General features: G+C 39.7%; 1 protein-coding gene across 5 annotated transcripts in view; it reads left to right on the top strand.

Annotated features, from left to right (window-relative positions):
* The first annotated feature begins 2,074 nt into the window (after positions 1-2,074).
* ptpn4b (protein tyrosine phosphatase non-receptor type 4b) overlaps positions 2,075-5,404 on the top strand; it is a 22,566-nt gene continuing 19,236 nt past the window's right edge. For 2 of the 5 annotated variants that reach the window (XM_057326360.1, XM_057326361.1), the window contains exon 1: positions 2,516-4,274. The gene's annotated coding sequence lies outside the window, so the exon portion shown is untranslated. Of the gene's footprint in view, positions 2,439-2,511; positions 4,275-5,404 lie in introns of those variants that run through there. The other 3 variants (XM_057326359.1, XM_057326357.1, XM_057326362.1) reach the window with 3 other exon arrangements.

Here is a 5,404-nt window from a genome sequence, read left to right on the forward strand (position 1 = left end):
GAGCGCTTACGGCTGACTCTGATATACAAAAGTGACAGGGGGAGACGAGTCGCTTGTAAAACACATTTAGATGCTGCTTGTAAACACGATGTTGTTATATGCTTACATACTATATATTTGTTGCCTACATTCATTGTAACATGACAAAACTAATTTGTTTATTTATATTAGTGATAAATGTGGAAAATAGTTAAATACGCAACCCCCTTTTACTGAGCTTTTGGTACGGTCCACTGTCAGAGCGCTGTGTGGAGGCACTAGCATGAGTCAATATCCTATTTTAATTGAGGTTTTATAAAGATTTCCCGGACATTTGTATAGATGTGTACTTAGAAAACACATTATATGTATAAATATGAAATATTATTTGGTTCTTTTACCTTATATATGTTTATTATCGTTTGTAATCATATTAATTATTATTATTCGCAATGTACAAGAGTATTCAATACTTTTACATAACACAACATATGAAAAGTCTCTCTCCTATTACCAGACTGATATCACTAAATTAACGGTACATAACCATCTCAACAGCAACATGGAGCGACCTGCCCTGTTTTAGCCAAGCAGCGATATGACGTGCAAGTCAATCATTCAGAGGGCGGGGCTTTGGAGAAAGGGGGACGAACTTACGTTGGTATTTACATGGCACTTCAGGGCACTTAAAAGGAAATACGGTTTATGTACAAATATATACATTTATACAGTGCAGTCAATTAAATATTACGTTTTTATATTCTTTTGTAGTCTGAAATGGCTTAAATCCAACAAAATGATCATCCATTAAGTTATGACCCGACTATGTGTGGTAAACTAATATGCATATTTCGCGGCCCACGCTCCCTTCACTGGTGACAAAAGGCATTTTATTTTCTGGCTCATTTGTACACAAACAAATGATGTAATTGACTATAGGAGAATATGTTGGAAACGGATCTACAGCGGTGATGTGTTCTAGAATCACCCTGTGACTTCATAATGGTTGCCTAGTAACAGACAGGCAGTCTCTCTCGAGCATCCTCCGGTGTTCTCGATCCCATCTAGAGCTACTCAAAATTATCATCAGGACCCCACAGAACCTTCAGCTCTAAAACCTGTATAAATTCAAGTTAGAGATGTTGTTTTAATGTTGCAGTGATAATGTGATGTAATTGTGCTCTTTGAAGTGGACCAGGTCATTCTAGCTACACATCCACGCACGCACGCACACACACACACGCACGCACGCACGCACGCACAGCACGCACGCACGCGCGCAAACACACACACACACACACACACTTACAAACGCAGTCAGCAGGTGGCGATGTTGATATTGAAGTTTGCATTTGGGGCACCTAAGTTACTGCATGACTGATCCCATGACACTAGGCTCAGAAATGCCCCAAAACGGCATCATAACATTTCATGATCTAGAAAGAGAAAAGAGTGACAGAATTTTTTTTTAAAGAACAACCAATTTGTGCATTCAAAACAAGTTGCCCCGCCCCCGCCAAATAAATTACGATAAAGCAAGTAATTTGCCATTTTTATTCTGAACCTTGACTGGCAATGTCGGAAATAATCTGTAATGTCTTTGTATAATGTATAAATGACGAGTTTGGTTCCAAAATGAAATAACTTTTTCAAAAATAATGTTTTTTTATTGTGCATTCAATTAATATCAATCAAACTGCAGTTGGTTTGTTTTGATTCAAGCCATAATAACAAAAAATACAGCTAACTAACATAATAAAACACAATTAAAACATGATAAAATAATAAAAAACATGATTTTTTATTTTTTTTCAAAAACGGAGTTATCTCATTTTGGAACCAAACTCTTCAAATATTCTATCTATCTATCTATCTATCTATCTATCTATCTATCTATCTATCTATCTATCTATCTATCTATCTATCTATCTATCTATCTATCTATCTATCATCTACGAAAGCGAGACTCAAATTAAAAGACAGAAGTAACAACCTATGTAAGCGTGCATCCACGACCACGCCCCCGCGCGTTGCCCCGCCCCCCGCACATAGACCTATGCAATGTGGGCGTGGCGTGAGAGGTTGCGCCATGTTAACGCTGCACGCTGCAGTCGCAGCAGCCAGTAGCAGGAACGCAGCGATATATGCGGGATTATAGAGCTAAACCCGGGCCAGTCATCGCTTCACACAGCAGCCACAGAAAGGATTGCAATCGCGTGCGGTGCTCTCATTTCGTGCATCGCATCTGACAAAAAACCAGGATTGCACGTCCCCGTGGGATTCTTATTTATAACCGTGCCAAAGGCCCCTTAAAACGAATGTAATGTAAACGTCTACAGCGATGTGGTTATTTTCCTGCGGATGAGCTGCCGTTGTCCGTCTCCCCCCTCCCGTTTTCCATTCATCCCAATACAAAACCATCTTTCATCCACTGGACTCTCCTAGACCTGTTTATGAAGGTAAGCGTGCGCATTTTTGCATTCACGCCACCATCCATTCATTCATCCGTGCCTGCATGCGTGTCCCGTCTTCCTTTTTATCCCATTGCATAGCAACCAAACCAGCCAATGCAAGCTTTCAAGACCCCCGAACGATGCACAGGCAGAGGCGTTCAGCTCGCATGTGATCTGACGTGCGGCTCGGTTTGCCATCGCGCCAATGACTTCATGTAATATTAATTTCTGATAGATGTCAAGATAATCCATTTTTGGGATGCACAGACGCTGCTAGGCAACATGGATGTCATGCTTAGGGTTGTGTTGGTGATACCTGGCGGTGGCCTCTTTTGGAGATCCATTCGTGTCATATTGGATATATTTAAGCTTGGGTGTTAGTTCGTGGTGCGTTTCGTTCGTTTGTAACGGTGCCTTCTTTTTTCTGTCACGTTGTTACATAACCCCCTCTCATCCTTTGCATGCAAATAATCCGGTTGCATGTACAGCTGCATCCGGACACGTCTTTATATTAATGTCGTACATAAGGTTTGTTTTAATTGTTTTCTGGGCACTACGCATCTCACCCGGCTGTCGGTGACATCATCTCCTGTTCCATGTCCCCCGGTGTGCGTGCGTGCGCGCGCGTGTGTGTTAGTGCGCATTCTTGAACAGACTGTAATGCGAGTGTGTGTTGTATTCAGATGGTGTACATGTTTGAATGGAAGGACGGGATGGCACTTTTGTACGTCAATTGTGCGTTTATTAAATGGTTTGGGGTACAGGGGCGTAATGTGTTTAAAGGGACAGTGCACTGTGCACCCACAAAAAAAAAATGATGTCATCATTTATTCACCCTTATGTTGTTAAAAATCTGTATGTGACTCTTTTTTTGTGGTGCAAAAGAAGATATTTTGAGAAATGTCTTAGTGGTTTTGTGTCCGTACAATGGAAGTCAATGTTTGGTTATCAAGGTTCTTCTTCAAAATATCTTCTTTTGTGTTTAAAAAAGACACGAGGGTGAATCAATGATGACAGATTATTCATTTTTGGGTCAAGGAATGAATTGACCTTTGGGACCTACTGTCATTTTTCTTCAAATTTGCAGATGCATTTATCCATTTAGTTTCCTGGAATTCGAACCTGTGGCCTTTCGCATCTCAAGTGATATATACTACCAAATACCTATTGAGCTAGAAGTGTATCACATTTAGGCTTTGATAACCTCAAGATGGAAAATATATCGACTCGAGGTGGTAGTTTAGGGGGGCTGACCAAGACAGTTTTGGGGTGGGGAAAAAACTCACTTTTGTAACCTCACCATCTTATGTTCTCTCTGAGGTGTTGGTGGCCTAAACCCCACTCAGCGGAAAAATGATGAATGTTTCTGTGTTTGTGGTATTCGGTGACATCCGGGGGAACTTCTACAGAAGAGAAATGTTCCACCACACACGCACAGGCGCATATTACACGGGTTACACAAAGAGATGATCCTTTTTTGCTGTACCACATAGAACGAATAAGATTGTGGTGATGTAAGTAATGCATGTAAAGTCTGAGTCGTGTGTATATGTGTCTGCGAGATCTTAAATAATGGTCTGTTTTATTTCAAAGGCAGTTTACAAGCTACATCGTAACAGTTGTCCGACAGTTCAAGTATGCTTACGCTGAAGATTTGATGGAGTTGTTTAGTTTATGTGACAAAATTGAAATTGGATTAATGGTTATAATCACTTGGGTGAGGGAGTTTGAATGGGCGTCTGTGACCCCACCTACAGGTCACGATCTCTGACCCTCGGATGTTTACGCAGCTGTCTTCTGGACCTTGTTTCTTACAGCACGGACATGTGTAAAGAAACTTAGGTGCGTCTTAAAATGGAATCCAAAAAGAATTGATTTTGCGTGCGTGGCGGCAACTGTGAATGATGACTGATGCAGATGTCGTTTCAGATAAATATTTTATTAGTAAAACCTTAAAGGGACAGTTCACCCAAAAAATTAAAATTCCGTCATTATTTACTCACCTTCAATTTGATCCAAATCAGTGTACATTTCTTTGTTCCGATGAACAACACAGAGAAAGATATTTGGAAGAATGCTTGTAACCAAACCACCACCATTGACTACCATAGTAGGAAAAATGACAAAGGTAGTCAAAAGTGCCCCAGAACTGTTTGCTTTCCTACATTCGTCAATTCTTCTTTTTTTGTGTGTTCAACAGGCCAAAGAAATTTCTAAAGAACATTTTCCTACTATGGTAGTCAATGATGACCAAAACTGTTTGGTCACAAACATTTTTCCAAATATCTTTCTATTTTCGGGTGAACTGTTCCTTTAACTGTTTTCTCACTGGACTGGCCATAACTACTACTAAATGACCTGAGCACCAGTGAACGTGCTGAGAATGTTTTAAGTTTGTGTTCCAGGAAAGAGACTTTGTACACAAGTTACAACGTGCACCAAACAATGAGAATAAACAGGGTCAAGACTTTTAAAGGGATAGTTCGCCCAAAAATGAAAATTATTTCATCATTTACTCACACTCATGTCATTCCAAACCTGTATGACTTTCTTTCTTCTGCGGAACACAAAAGAGGATATTTTGAAGAAATTTGGTGACCAAACAACACTGGACCCCATTGACTTCCATTGCATGAACACAAAACCACTGAGACATTTCTAAAAATATCTTCTTTTGTGTTCTGCACAAGAAAGAGTCATGTGCTGGTTTTCAATGACATGGGGGTAAATAAATGATGACAAAATATATATTTTTAAAGTGGGACACCTAATACAAAATATTGACTTTTAGTGTAGTAATAATATTCAATTACAACACATGTTGAGTGTGAATTCCGCAGTGTTAAAAAATAAATAATGCTTTGAAACTCCGCCGCCACTTTTTGTCAGGAGTTATTGAATGAAATGTATTATATTTACTGATCGTAGTCGCTTTCTGCCTTTTCTTTCCTAAATAGCTTTTCAACAAACTA

Source organism: Triplophysa rosa, linkage group LG25 (assembly GCF_024868665.1).
Source record: "Triplophysa rosa linkage group LG25, Trosa_1v2, whole genome shotgun sequence".
Classification (NCBI taxonomy): Eukaryota; Metazoa; Chordata; class Actinopteri; order Cypriniformes; family Nemacheilidae; genus Triplophysa; species Triplophysa rosa.